The sequence below is a fragment of the Armigeres subalbatus genome, chromosome 3 (assembly GCF_024139115.2).
Source record: "Armigeres subalbatus isolate Guangzhou_Male chromosome 3, GZ_Asu_2, whole genome shotgun sequence".
NCBI lineage: Eukaryota > Metazoa > Arthropoda > Insecta > Diptera > Culicidae > Armigeres > Armigeres subalbatus.
Genome location: NC_085141.1, coordinates 165327753 through 165344125, shown reverse-complemented (window position 1 = coordinate 165344125; position 16373 = coordinate 165327753). Strand labels below are relative to the sequence as shown.

The window sequence follows — 16373 nt, the reverse complement described above, 5'->3', positions numbered from 1 at the left end:
GATATAAGAAGTTATATGTGAGAAGTGAAAAGTGAAAAATGAAAAGTGATATGTGCGAAGTCAGAAGTGAGAAGTGAGATGCACGAAGTGAGAAGTGAGAAATTAATAGTGAGTAATGGAAAGTTAGAAGTGAGAAAAGTAAAGCAAGAAATGAGAAGTAAGAAGTGCGAGGTGAGTAGTGGAAGTGAGAAATGAGAGGTGAGAAGTGAGAAGTTTAGAGTACGAAGATCGAAGCGAATAGTGAGAAGTGAAAAGTTAAAAGTGAAAAATGATGAGTAAGAAATGAGAAGTCAGAAGTGAGATATAAGAAGTTATAAGTGAGAAGTAAGAAGTAAAAAATAAGATGTGAGAAATGAGATGTGCGAAGTCAGAAGTGAGATGTGCGAAGTCAGAAGTGAGATGTGTGAAGTGAGAAGTGAGATGCGCGAAGTGAGAAATTAATAGTGAGAAATGAAAAGTTAAAAGTAAGAAGTGAGAAATTCAAAGTGAGAAATGAGAAGCAAGTAGTGAGAGGTGAGTAGTGGGAAGTGAAAAATGAGAGGTGAGAAGTTTAGGGTACGAAGATCGAAGCGAATAGTGAGAAGTGAAAAGTGATGAGTGAGAAATGAGAAGTCAGAAGTGAGATATAAAAAGTTATAAGTGAGTAGTAAGGAGTGAAAAATGAGATAATAGAAATGAAATGTGCGAAGTGAGAGGTCAGAAATTCATAGTGGGGAGTGCAAAGTGAGAAGTGAGTAGTGGGAAAAGGGAGATGAGACGCCAAATGTGTGGAGAGAGAAGTAAGAAGTAAGTAATGAGAAGTGAAAAGTGAGAAATTAAGAGTGAGAAGTAAGTTATAAGAAGGGAGTAATAAGAAATGAGAAGTGAGACCGAGAAACAAGAAGTGAGAAACGATATTCTTTCTTTTTCCTCCTTTCTTTTTTTCTCTTCCTTTTTCTGTCTCCTTCTCCTGTCTTATATCTCTCCACTCACTTCTCACTACTTAACATCTCGCTTCTCACCTCATAATTATCCTCTCTCCTTCTCACTCCTTGCTTCTGTTTTTCTCACTACTCACATCATTTTTCTTACTTCGCAACTATCACAACTCACTTCTCACCCCTTTCTTCTCACTTCTCATTTCTCACTTTCCACTACTCACATGTTACTGCACACATCTCACTACTCAATACTCACTTCCGTTTCTCAGTACTCAGTTCTCAATACTCTGTACCCATTTAAAAAAAATCTCATTTCTCACTTCTCAGTTCTGGCTGTTCAACATTCACTTCGAACATCTCTCTTCTCACTTCACTTAATAAGGAAACCAATTTTAACTGTTCGGTTTAACGGCATTCGGCCAAATATAAATGTGTTCCCTATCTCGATACCTCCCTAACTCGATGGTCCCTTCAGTATCGAGTAAGGGAGAGTTCACTGTAATTTGAATTAAAGAAAGTAGAACATAAAAATTGTTTTTTTTAGAACCACGCTATTTAAATTTAGTAATCTTGTCATAAAACATTTAATGTATGACATGAAATAAATGTTTTTATGCAAAAATGCTTAAAATTAAATTTTCTACAGCTTCTACGATCCTCTAACTCGGAAGATTAAAGTAAATTCCAGAAAAATTGTAACAAAAGGGCCACCCTAATGGCAATTTACACCAAAAATAGATCTTTTCTTGTAGATCATTTTTTCTGAAGACATCAAAACTCTAGCGCTGATGGTTTTCGAGTTACGGAATTATGTCGTGAAATTCGACGAATCCGACCATCGGTTGTGTATCGGTTGACGAGTGCCGTAAGCATTCTTAATTAGAATATTTTGCCACAGTACTCGAAAACCCTGTAGAACTTCGAGGAGCTGAAGTCAAGTTTATCAAATGTTCAACATCAACCAAAGGGAGTTCAACAACTACATCCAAAACGACAAAGCCAACTTCGGCGAAGACCTTCCGGAGATAGGAGATGTCACGCAGTTTTGGTCCAATCTGTGGGAGGAAGAATAATGAAATTGCGGTGGAATTGGAGACATGGCCACCCAAGACATACATGAAGCCACCTGGTGTACCAGGAATTGGACTGCACCAGGATCCGATTTTGTGCATGATTTCCGGTATGAAAAAACTCACAGCGGTCCACGGGTGGATGGCGGAATGCTTCAAAACGGTACTCAACCTCGGGCAAGACTGACTTGGGGCGTTAAAACGAGCAGTACGAGTGGCGTTCGCCAAGCATCGCATGCTCCACGTGCAGTAGGAGGAAGAGGTGTCACCGATATACTATACGCTCTGGGTTCCCAGATCCAGCAGTTGCGAAGATACTACGTGGAGCGCCATAACCAGCAGAAAATCTATCGCACTGTGTGTGAAGCTGACCACGGATTCCGTGCCCTGCATTTTACGCAGAAAGACTATCAGCTGAACTGCATCATAAAAACTGTCGACGAAATGATCGCATCGTGGAAGCACCAGAAATTGCATAAGACGCACCACCATCAGCTGGAATTGGAATAATTGGCAGAGCGGCGTCGAAAACATGGCATTTCAGCCATCCAGGGCAGGGTAATTGCGACGAAGAACTATCAGCACTACATATTGCAGAAAAACGTGGAGGACCACTGCAGGAAGTGCAATTTAGTGAGGGAAACGATCGAGCATATCATGTCCAGATGTTCAGCCTTAGCTGATTCAGGCTATTTGTTGGCCTACTACAAATATGTGTCTATTCCGGTTCTCGAAAATTGTTTCGTAAAGCTGTACCGGCATCGCAAGATCATAACGGATGTCCTCAATCATGCCAATCGGCCCGGTATTGCGATCGACGGCAAAGGATGAATTTCTAATTTTAGTGGCTTTCAAAAGAATCAAATACATAGTTCAAACTCTTTTTTATTTGATTAAAATATGAATAAGCATTCTAATCAAAATACAACAACAAGTTCACATACTGCAACAAATAAGATTAGAAAATGTAAACAGCGTATTCTCTACTATTGGACCAGGTCCAGTGTTAACCAAGACTTCTTTTCATTCGCAATTTTGTAATTTTTAAATTCATTTTCAATCATTTCCGATTATTTTTCCGACGAATCTATTTCGCAAAGGAAGTGATGCGTTACAGTGAAGACATCAGAAATCGTAGCTATTTGGGCAAACCATGCTGAATTCTGGCAACCAGCGTTCAGTAATAACTACGATTTATGCTGTCAATCCATTTTTCTTATACCCTAGTCTGTGATCTGAAATCGTTCCCGAAAAGTTTCTTTTACGCGATCAATGAATGATTTATTTTTTAGATGAATTTGTTACAGTTAAATAAAATTCCTCTATCAAACAGTTGAAAAGAAATATAATTTTCCGTTTAACTTAGGCTAAAAGCCACTCCTTTCCGAGATGAGTCGAGTGGTACAGTGGTAGAGTACCTTGCCTCAGACCCAAACTGTGCATGTTCGAAGCTAGGTGGAGGAAAAACTTTTTTTTTACAATTCAGATTCTTTACCAATGCAGTATAAGAACCTACCAAAATTTATATAATTGAGCATATGCGAAATTGATAGATTCTTATATAAGTTTAACACCGCTCAAATGTTGACCGATTTGGATACAATATTGCCCTGAGCAACAGGGCATCAAATAGATGATGATGATGATGATACTACCATCTATTGTAGCAAGGCACCCGCCGATAGAACTGGCCATATCTGTCAAACGATTTGATCATGATTATACTATTGTATATATTTCATCAAACTCCTGTATGAAGGGCCAAAAATGGGTGGGGTGGTTCCATAAGCAAAGACACTTATGTGAACCCACGGGATGAATAGAGAATCTCCTTCCAGAAGAAAGTTCGTACATACAATAATAAAATCTAGCCCTCGTTACCCAGATTGACCCAATAGATGGGGAGAAGAGCCCACCCTTTATCCACGAGATGTTAACAATAGGAAGTTGGCGATTCCACTCTTCCTATCCAAATCGCTTCAATCGGGTGCTGAGCATCAGGGCATCAAATAGAATCGAATAATCAATTAACCCATCAAAATTTTTGACATAAGTTTTTCTTCCATAAAAAATTGAGCATCCCTATTGTGCATAGAACGTCACATGTCGTAGCACTGTGTCACAGCATTTAGCCCTGGACTCTATTTTTACACGATTCACAGTTTTTCCCGATTTTTTCGCTACCGGCTGATTTTTAACCAAATATTCGTTTAAGATTTTCAAAACATTGTGTATTACTTTTTGCTATAAAATCCCGAAGAAAAATACGCACGAAGCATCGCGGAAAATCAGTGTCCTGTGCATTGCAACGGATTTTTTTCTATTTAAATAGTATCAACGCATTTAATATTTTTTCGTTGTTTGAGTAGCCAATTCAAAGTAAAATATAATTATTAACTATCAGCTAAGTATCCTTAAAGTTAGACAACTAGTAAAAGATGAAATACCAACCTGTCACCGCGAGCAATAAAAATGCATGGATGATTGAAATCTACCGTAACACCAAACACCACCAAACAACATTACAAATAGGAGAGTGTACTTCCTCTCTGTTTTCAACTACAAAATGAGCTAAACTCGGGCGTCTTGCAATGCAATCGTAATTGTTTAATGTGATATCGAACAGGGGAGGGCAGGCAGGATTCGCTGGAGGTTAAAGATGATATGCTGTTTCAGCTTGAAACATTTGGTTTTTTTTTACAGTGCAAATGTTAGAGATATAGAAATAGTTAGAGTGAGTCGGATGTGCGGATACGAAAAGCTCTGCAGCAGTTGGTTTGCAAATGCACCTGCAATAAAAACAAGATGAAAAATACAGTGGACTAGTGATATTAGAATCTAGAAATTAATAAACGAAAACGTAGGTATTATTTTTTGTATACTCAACCGTTACTTACTGATGATTGGTCAAGCGTTTGCATACAATGCAGAAAATGCTGTTACCCGTAGTGTGTTGGTGTGCTTGGAACACTGATATAAAATGGCACATTCACGACCAAAAAAACTAAGATAAAACCACAAAAGCGAGGGGTATAGCTACCGGAGAAAGCACGCAAGCCTAGCGCGGATTAGAGTGGTTTGTCCTTGCGGAAGTCCTCACTAGACAAATGGTTTGACACCGAAGATCAAGCGGCGTTGCAGTGAGAAAATCGGTAGTATTTAACATGTAATTCACTTTGCAACACACACTGTTTGAAAACGCAATTTGAAAAAGCATTTTAAGGCTTTGATCCTCATCTGCAAAACGCTTTAAAAAATTCGGTGAAATGACTTCGTTAATATTCTGCTGCAGGTGTGCAACAGCAATCAAGGACAAACCGGCTACTATCTGCGTGACGCAAGTTATTACGGACATGTAAAGAAGTGGAAGGAACCTTTTTACCAGAATTGCAAATGCAGCGAAATTGATTAGTGATGCAAACGGAATTAATTCAAACGCCCAAATTCTATAGATGAACACAGTTTTATTTGATTTCTTTTTTTTTTGTGATACAGAGGTACATTGTTTTGAGTAATCGATTAAATAATACATGTATATATACAAAACTCTCAGCTATCAAATTTTCTATGCCTAGGTGTGGAAGCAAGTCATGCAACTCGAGCGAATTATGGTGTTAAACAGGAATAAATGTATAAATATATATAACTGAACAGTATACTCTTGGTAATAAATGCACCTACCCTCACAGATATTATCGATTTTCAATGTGATATGGAAATGAGGCACTGATTAGCACTTTGCAGTTTTTAGCTAGGTTGACATACAGTTTAACACGGAACTGGAACGGAACGTGTGTGTTGACGCTTGTTACGTGAAATGCCTTAATCGGATTCAGACTATGTTTTCACCTTCAGTTTAGTTTGAGTGTGATAATATTTCTATGATGTAAATAATGCAGGTCTGCATACATAATTTATGAAGTTTTCTAAAACTGTTATTAAAGATTCGATTTAAATATTCTTGATGTCTTCTTCTTATTGGCATTACTGGGACAGACCCGCCTCGCAGCTTAGTGTTCATTAAGCACTTCCACAGTTATTAACTGCGAGGTTTCTAGTACTTTTCGAGGTTCGGTTCGAGGCGAGGTTTTGATGATACTTTTACAATTTCCAATCCGAAAATTGCCTAGACCGGCACCAGGCCAATTCGAATATAGGGTTTCTTACCCCATTCCCGGCCTAACATGCGTACGACTGCATTATTTAATTGATATTTATGACAGGAAGCAACTTTTCCTGAATTTTGTGGGCTGTATAATACTGCATTGGGGTTTACTTTTACTTATTGTGTCGCCAGCACTAAATTGTATTCCGACTTCCGACGTTTTACTTCCGAACTTACTTCCGACTTCATGAACGTCAAAACAAAATTTGAGTTTGCCAGCAACACATTGTTGGAAGAGCGTTCGGAAGTGTGGAAATCGATTTCCGAACTTCAATTTAGTGCCAGCGACGTTGTGAGTGGCAAAACAAGCTCGATTTTGTGACAGATAACACCGTCCAGCGATGCATATTTATTTTATTTTTCCGTGTGAATCTCGTCGGAAGTGGGCCTTGCTGCCAGTTCATCAGCGTCATATAAACAGCTTTGGTCTAAATGCACAATAAAAAATAGCTATTCGTGTTAAATATCGTTCAAAAAAGCTTTTATTTAATTTAAATTAACGAGGTGCAGCACTCATTTGTCATAGCGATTGCCATTCCGGCACACATAAAAACCATACATAAAAACCATGCAAAATTTCACTCAATCTCTCAACATTTTACTCTCATTCTCTCTCGGAGTCGGGACGGTAGAAAATGCGACGTAAACAAAAATATGCACGTTCCACGACATCAAGATGCCAGATGGTAATACCGTGGACCCCCGGTAATATGACCGTTTTTAATCTGAACACTTTTTAATTTGAACCCCGTTGGTTTGAACATCGTTCAAATTAAAAATGGTTCAAACGTCATTTACCACGTGGAATCGAGAGAAGAAAAATGGAACATCGTGAAATGGAACACAGAATCAAAACAAACCAGCAAAGAGAGCAGCCAGAAACCAGTTTTTCTGATGCTTATAGAGTAACCAGAAGTTCAAATTAAAAATGAACCCCGTTAATTTGAATGAGGTACCGTTCAAATTATCGGGGGTCTACGGTATTCATAATCATTTTTATTCGGTTGAGAAGCTATATTTACTCATCCAAATTTCTTCCAAATACTTAAAAACAATATTTTTTTCACTTTTTGAAATCGAGAGAATTATAAATAACATGATAGCGTCAACGTATTAGACAATTTTCCTATTAACGATGAAGGATCATTTTCATAATCCTGGCCTTTTGGCAGCACGGTGCGGCTAGAAGTTCTTGGGCCGAGGTGAATTTTTGTTCGGTTTGAGAATACATTTTAAAATGTATTCTAATATGTTTGAATAAGTTCTAGTGAAACGAACAATTAGGAATAATTGAAGTGCGTGTGCTTAGAATTATGTTGTGGTAATCAACAGCTTCAAGCAATGGTTGTATCGAGCACTGTGACGATTTTCAGGAAGGTGTTTATTCGATGATACCGTTTTGTAAAAGTGGTGTGGCATCGGAGAGCAAAATTTTGAAATCTACATTTTTTTTTTCTACAATTGGATCAATTAGAAGTAAAATAAGTGATTGAAAAATATTGAGTATTGTGAAAAATAAATGGGAGACTTTTTTAAAATTATCAGTCATAAACCTACGGCTTCCAAACAGTATAAATCATTAGTTTTCTGTGCAGTGAGCCGGGAACCGGGTCCATAGGCCCAAGTAGTGATTTACCCTAATTTGAATGGAAGCTTCAAATTAATTCCCAAATTGGATTCGCTGAAACCACAAACTATGGGAAAACTACTCTTCCTCAGTAATATTATTTCCTAGAATATAAAAATAAAATAAATTGGCGAACTCCGCCATGAATTCAGAAATTAAAAATGCCAATTTTTTACTTTATGTACGTGATTTTTGATACAAGGATCGAAGTATGCCTTCAACGCCAACGTAAATTTTTTTCTGAAAGTTCTGTCGAAGCAAATTATGCAAGTATTTTACAGGATGAGAAAAAAATATTCGTGTTATTTTATCTCAGTTCATCAAAAAGGATGCAGAATTCAACCAATTAAGTCTTCAAACTCACCTATCTTAAATCCAATGAACTACCATGAGAAACTGAAATCCGCGCAGCACCGAAATCCGTCAACGTCATGTGATATCAATTAGTTAGAAAATGTTTATGGTAATCAATGTAGGTATAAATAATTTATCTTATTAATGCCATATGCTTGACAGTGAGCTTTTCGGTCATTGAAATGAAAAGTAGGCTTTGAAATTAAAATAGCAAAAATCAGAAACAAATCGCTATCCAGCGATCGCGAAGTTTCAGGTGCCATTTGATCGCGTGTTTATCTTAATTGTACCAAAAGTATCTGTGCTGAAATCGCAAATTGCAATGAATAAATTAGGATCAGCGGAATAAAAATCAAAGGGATCGCTTCTCAAGGTACGTATTGAACTATTTGCAATAGTAGCTCAGTCAATCGATCTGATTCAATTTGAATATTTAGACAAAGAATACTAACTGTACGGATTTTGATCTTATGATTCGAAATCAGTTCAAGTTGGATGGATTTCGATTCACAAGGGATTGATTAAATTAAAAAATTTCATCATGTTTTTCGAAATTCTTCATCTGTAAATGCGGAATACTTCAAAAGTAGAGGCGCTCGTGTACCTGTATAAACGACAAACGTTCTATTTGTATAAAATTTGTATTTTCTGAAGACTTCTCTATACTAAAGTTTTTACATGTACGAATTTCGATGCCCCACAATATTTCGGCTTGTAAATGAATATTACGTCGAGTATCTGCCTACCAACAGGACCAGACACGCCAGTAGTTGCCGCGTGACGTTCTGATTGTTGCATGTTACATTCTACCAAGGCAATGTATAAACCATGGCCATGTATAAACGCAAAACGACGTTATTTGTTGAATATATCGAAGAAAGAAATCTGTTGAAACATATAGAAAACCAGTTCCAACTATTGAACAATGTTCTAGAAAGTTGTAGGAGATGGACATAATTGTCATTACTTGTGTCATGGTTCTCAAGTACCATGACATGAAGCATGCTACGTATCAGTGGTTCTCAAGTACCATGACACTTGCAGTTGCAAAGAATTTCGTTCATCCCACGCAGAGTTATGATTTTTTAATGGCAAAATTATATTGAAAATACTAAATCGATGTTGTTCGAGAAGTTGAATCGAGAAGTCTTTATTGAGATAAGAATTATGAATACTGGTTGGCGTTTTGAAATTTGAACAGATATAAATAAATTGTTATTAAATATGCGATGTTATAACTAGAAGAGTAAACATGGATCATATTATCCCAGCCTCAACACTTTTTACCAACGACACGGAGTGTTTATATTGGCTTACGGTTTTGTTCCTAAAATGCAGCCCCGGAAATGACAACCGAAGCAAAAAGCATATTATTGATGATACGGCTTGGGCGGCCTTGCGCATGGTGCCGACTAGATATGATAGTGTTGTGGTTGCGGTTCTTGTGGTATAGCTAAGCGACAAGTCATCATAAAAATCTGATTTGGTCATTTCAGTAGGTTTTGAATCAATATTTTCCAAAATTGATTCTAAGTACTGATCCGTTTTAAACGGTGCCGGTTGTTGTATAGCATGTTCAATCTAAGCCTCTTTACTATTTTACTGTGTATCTCCTTCTATACACTGGTGGAAATAAGTATAAAGACAAGCTCGGTTTCCATACAAAATGGCCATATTGGGAAGTCAATATCTCGATTCTTAGCGATTCGAATGGGCTGATTTTTTACCAACAAGCCTAAAATGACTTGAGTTTTTATTCAATGATAGTTACATTTATGCATATATTCTGGTTATACGCGTTTCTGTTGGAAATAATTATAAAGACAGTTCCGTTGTATGGAGCTCCATATAAAAAAGTGGTGTCTTTATAATTATTTCCAGATTTTGAGGTCAAAATCAACAGAGATGTATACATATTACTCAAAGATCGAAAGTTCAAGTTAAAAACAGATGCCTAGTAAAATTTCAGCCAAATCGAATCGCTACGAATCGAGATATCGATCCTCAATCATGATGAAAATGTATGAAAATCATGGTTGTCTTTATACTTATTTCCGGCGGTATAATGTCGTGGTTGTTGCAAGAACCATCCACATTGTTTGAAATATCTGACTTGGGATGTTTTCGAAGTAATGGTCTTCCAGGGCGGCATTGGTTTTCGGGTTAGTTACTTCTCATCGGAGGTAGTGATTTAGGAGGTATGCCCTATTCTGGGAAACGACATTAGGGGAAAGGACATTTGGGGTACTGAGGAGGAGCCAATCCCTGATACCACACTATGTATACACTGGGGTCACTTTTTACACAGATGGTTTTAATCAATTTCTCGGTCTACCCCGATTTCCACAACATGTTCAATACCACCTGATTTTTCTTAGATTTTTGTTTGGGGTTAACTCAATGTTTCATTAAATCCAAAGCCCAGATACAAGCAAAAACAAGCCGCGTAAAAAGCGATCCCAGTGTAGTACACGTTTTGAACTGTGTATGAAATCCATATCAATATAAGGTAGTAATTCTTGCGGAAGCAGTGGGAACCGGTACGAAAATTCACCTTAAAAAAAGATAAAACATAAACTTAAAAAATACCTATCATCAATTTAGATATGTAGTAACAAACAAGACACATATTGGCTGTATTTTCTCTATAAAACAACATGCTCTGTGGAAAAGATAGATTAATCGATTTGTAATGTATTTCGCATTCATGAAATAGATTTAAATTGTTCATTGGGTGCCCAAGAACTATGATCGTATACCGTAAAAAAGTAGCAAATAAAGAATATCCATGAATGAAAAATAAGTTGTGGTTTTATTTCTCACATATGCGCGAACGGGTCAGACCAATTGGGAAAAAATCACAGTAAAAATTAGTAAGCCGTTAGTTAAGGATCTAAACATGTGAAGAATTGTAAAGATAACAAACATGATTCTATAGAACTTTATCTATCGTGCGGTGCTACAATCAATTCATTTGCTCACAGCTTATCAGTAGTGATTCAGTTTCATTTCAAATTTTCGACCACTATTCTAGTTTGAATCTCGAGCAAAATAGAACAAACTCGCTGGTTTCTCCTGCATGTTTTCAAATCTTCAAATAAATGAAATCATTATGTTGTTGCCAAGGAAGGCGCCGTAATTGCAAAGTGGATTGATCCGTAGATTAAATGACGCATTCATACACCAAAACAATTGAAAAATATTTGAATCTAGTGATTTATGCATGGTTCAAATCTGCAGAAAATAGAACTGAGCGTTATAAAAGTTTTATTTTTATGACAGCTGACTGGTATAAAAAATGAATCTAGAACAGCTGCTGGGAAAATTAATGTTTCAGATTCATATTCAAACTGACAACCCCGAACGATTTGAATCACTGCTGATTTTACTCTTAAGGCTGGATACACAGCACAGTAACACCATAGCCAAACAGACGTAACAGATTGAACATTTTTCTGAAAAATCCATCGCTCAACTTTTCCACCATCATCTTGCGAGCATGTTACACGAAACATTGTTTCGTATGACATTGTCACCAAAAGACGCTACACGGAGAAATACGTTTACTCATTAATGGGTACTTTTTCTTTGCGATCTCTGTCTCTCTGTTGAAAATTTACCCATTTTGAAAGAATAAGTGGATCTACTCATTTAAATGAGTAAATCCACTTATTCTCCCAAAATGGGTAAATTTTTCAGCAGAGGGAGAGAGATAGCAGAGAAAAAGTACCCATTAATGAGTAAACGATTTTTACCGGGTAGAGTGAAATGTCAAACTCGAAGGATAACGACGATACTGCCTCTAGTTGTGAAACGCACAATCAATCAAATACAAATTGATCGTTGAAGTCATGGTCGATGGTAATTTCTCTAGGTGACGATCCATAAAGTACGTCACGCAAAGATTGGCGATTTTCACCCCCCGTAACAAACCTCTAAAATTTTCATATGGATCGTCACGCTGCTCTGAACCACCTCCCCCCTCCCCCTAATGGCGTGACGCTTTGTGGATTGCCCCTAGTATTACGTCTGTTTGTCTGTGGTAACAAGTTGTGCTTAAGGTTAACCTTTTATTGCAAAAGCCATTTTATTGCGTTGAAACTCAAAAGAAAATATATTGATTGAAATTTTTGCAATAAAATGCGAATTAATAACTAGACTAGCCATTCCGTAACGACGCTGCCTTTATTCTCCGCTTAGATAAAGATGACCCGCTTGGAAGTTTTGTTGCTTATATTCAATTTTTGGTTTAAGTTATAACATTTGAATGCATGGATATTATCAACCTCCAATAAATGGTTCCAATGAGGCATGTTTGCATTCCAGATGACACACATTTTTTGTCGAGTATTTTCCAATTTTCAAGATAAGCTTCGTTATGGCCGGAATCCGACACCGTCATCCGAATACTGTGTGGCAATGCAATGTAGCGGGAAACGGTGCGAAATGTGCCATTGTGATTTATTAACTCACTCTACCTTTTTTTGCAATATAATGAGTAGGGATTGAAGACAAGATTATAACATACTTGTTACAGCATCAACTATTTATAACAACCGTTGATAGAGTTATGATAAATTATTTTAACATTTTACATAGAAATATATAACAGTATTAGTTGTAATTAATTGCATATTATTCGGCAACTCGGCCGTACGAAAACCATTTTTTTGTTAAATATCTTGGCTGTGCATATGCACAGCATATGTTTCGAAATGGACAAATTGATATGAAATTTGCGAAAAAGAATCCACGTGTCTTGGAGGGACTCGAACCCTCAACCTCCTACTCTCTAGATAGGCGTGATAACCCCTACACAACAAGACCACTTAAAGGTCACGTTTGCGGAAAAGCCATCAGAATCCGAGACCTCCAAGACACGTGGATTCTTTTTCGCAAATTTCATATCAATTTGTCCATTTCGAAACATATGCTGTGCATATGCACAGCCAAGATATTTAACAAAAAAATGGTTTTCGTACGGCCGAGTTGCCGAATAATATGCAATTAATTGTAATCAAAGTGTCGGTCTTTCACCGTCATTAGTCGTCTGAGTACACGCGACCGTTTACGTAAAGGCAATCAAACTCATCAAATGCTTTAGCCAAGCAAGCCTTTGGCACAGCAGAGTGCGATTGAATTCGCATTCTATACCGTCCCGCCCAGTCCGTTGCTGGGGGGCATGGAGTGCGATCCTCTCGTTTAATAAACAATGTGCACTCGCTTGGCTGTGGATATACAACAGTAAAGCAAATGTGGAGATTGGACAAATCAAGCATCCGAAAGATATTCAATTTGCAAAAAGAGAGCTAACCGCGGTGGAGGTTGGTACTCGGATTCTGATGGCTTTTCCGCAAACGTGACCTTTAAGTGGTCTTGTTGTGTAGGGGTTATCACGCCTATCTAGAGAGTAGGAGGTTGAGGGTTCGAGTCCCTCCAAGACACGTGGATTCTTTTTCGCAAATTTCATATCAATTTGTCCATTTCGAAACATATGCTGTGCATATGCACAGCCAAGATATTTAACAAAAAAAAAAGTATTAGTTGTGTTTCAAAGTTTTGTTAGAAAATTAAGTTATTTTAACAATACCCTGAGCCAAGTTTATAACAGGCTATGTTAGAAAAACTGTTGAACCCTGTAATACTATGTGATATAAATTTGTTATTCTCTTCCGCTTGGGTTGTCTTTAAGGAAACGTAATGCACCACACTCTTTCTTAAATATTCACCGAACTCGATCGAAAGCAAACAGAAGACGATACGCGAGGCTAATCAGTGCTCATTCCCATATGTGGTTAATATAATGGTTTCATTCACGACTACTACATCACTTAAAAAACGCACACAAAGTGTTCGAACTTCTACCAATAAAATGTCAGAATTCAGAATTGAGTGTTTTTATTTTCTATTTGCTTGCTTGCTCTGTTCTGCCCTACTATCATATACATATGCAAGGTAAACGTGACTGTTTGAGTTCTTATCGGAGAGAAAACACAGAAATTGCGTTGTGACCATTACTTCCTATAGTGTAGTCTCCTCTATAGCTGCAGTTTATTGCATGTTGTGTAGCACTGCATTTTAGCTTCAGCGGTCTCGCGTACACTTATTTAGCAGACACTCGGTGTTACGCAACGCAACACATTTTTTTTATTTTGCCACGGAACAGAAGAACAAGACAGATATATAGAATCAGAAGTGCAATAAGAGAGACACACAACTTTGATAGAACGCCATCTGGTTAAGTCTTTAGTCTACAAAAAATAAACAGATAAACAAAGAGAAAGAGAAAAGGGGAAATTTGTTATTCAATATAAAAACGATGAATATATATACAAAAAATGCGATGAACTAATGAATTTGCAAATATACCAGGATTTATATTTTTGAAATAAACAGAACAAATGGCTACCATTCCATATGTGCTACCGAACTGCGAACCCCAAATGAACAAGCATGTTTACGGATAATTTAATAATGAAATAATACTGCGCCTATAAAAACTCGAAACAACCATTCAGCGGACAAAACAAGGGTTAATTCACAATCCGGTAGTTCTGATGTTTGCTAACATATCGTACTTCAAGCCTAGGTTAACGTTGCTCGATAAGGGTGTGAAAATATTAATTTATGCTAAACATTTGATTGTTAGTTGAACTAGGTGGATTAAAATATTGTAACATAGGTGTGAAAGGCCAAAAAGCTGCGCTTGTAACTGCACTTACAGTCAACTGATAAAACACACCTCCCGAACCAAAACACAAAAAATGCGACAAATATAAAACAATGCGTTCATGTCAATCATTCACGATAGCAATCTACAAAACAAAGTTCTGCTGATGATTTTTATAGCACTAAAGAATAGAATTTCAAACTGCACTCGACAGAATCGGGAAAGCGATTTTCCAGCGCTTCTCTGCATTATCATCGAACGCATATAATGCCTACTCACTGAATACACACGAACGAGAAGAATGAACAGAATGGTGTCGTGCATGCAAATCACGTCTCTCCTACCGTTATTGACCGACGACGCGACACGGTGATGCCTTTCTTCTGAATTTGCGTTTTGTTTGGCTGTGCTTCTTTGTTGAGATGCTCCTTTGCTTATAGCGCAGATGACTGTTTCTGCAATTGGTATCCTGGCTTGGATTGGATTTGCATATGGTTGTGGATGATAAATTTGGATTTTCAGGTCGAGGTTTTACGACCGAGATGCGCTCGATAGAGGGATGTAAAAATGCGCAACTGATATTTGTAGGTATCAGATAGTACAATAAATCCGCCCTAGATGTATTTTTGCGGAATTGATGCTTAATAAACTAAGATGCAACAAAGTTAGATGAAATATGTTTGAAACGAATAAAACACATAACGAACAATAAAATAATATCTCACTTATGTCACCGACAGGTAGACTAAACTGTTTTTACTTGTTGGTTGGTTTTAAGTTGACTAAAGGCTTCTCCATACCTTCGTAGCCAGTTGTGGAAGTTCAGCGCAAATGAGAACAAGCTGATGGAGACGCCTGGTTATCTATGCAGTTTGCTTGGTGTAGTGCATCATTTGCTTGCTAATGTGAACGGAAACGAGTTGCAAGAAGGCTGTGCGCTGGGTCATCCCCAATTTAGCAAAACTGTGAAATCGGCACCAACATTTCAGAAGAGCGAAACTGCTTTTGAAAACAAGAGCTTCTCACGACGCTGGTGGACTAGTGTGTGCCCACCCACGCAATCCAGCGCCATGTAATGAAAGAAGAGGATTCACTGCTTCCATCAGTGGTGTTGGATTGCGTGGGTGGGCTTAAATTGGCCCAGTAGCGACGTGAAAAGCTCTTGTTTACAAAAGCAGTTTCGCCCTTTTGAAATGTCGGTGCCGAAATGTTATGCTTTCGTAGCTGAAAAATGTTCTTTAAGGATTAATATATTTAGCGAAAAATGAAACCCCTGAAATTTTCATATCGGCAGGTCCCTCAACGGATCTGAAACATTTGAAGTAGCTAGAGGTCACCTTTCAGACAGCATCGAGTACGCTGCTCTAATGTACGCGCCGTATTCATCAGCATGCTGCTCATTAGTAATGAGCTCTCAGCAACCACGACGTGTCATCACTCATCATACATAACATTTTATAGATAACTAGCAGACCCGACGAGCTTCGTTTCGCCTAAAATTGATTAATTCTCTGGTTAGTTCTGGAGTTATGCAGAAATTTATGTTTCATTTGTATGGGAGCCCCCC

At 37.6% G+C, this 16373-nt stretch overlaps 1 protein-coding gene across 8 annotated transcripts in view; it reads right to left on the bottom strand.

Annotated features, from left to right (window-relative positions):
* LOC134227894 (RING finger protein 44-like) overlaps nt 1–16373 on the bottom strand; it is a 77721-nt gene that overhangs the window by 36363 nt on the left and 24985 nt on the right. For 6 of the 8 annotated variants that reach the window (XM_062709593.1, XM_062709598.1, XM_062709597.1 and 3 more), the window contains exon 1: nt 4442–4636. The exons of 1 other annotated variant lie outside the window; for it this stretch is intronic. The gene's annotated coding sequence lies outside the window, so the exon portion shown is untranslated. Of the gene's footprint in view, nt 1–4441; nt 4637–14154; nt 14388–16373 lie in introns of those variants that run through there. One more of the 8 variants, XM_062709594.1, reaches the window with a different exon arrangement.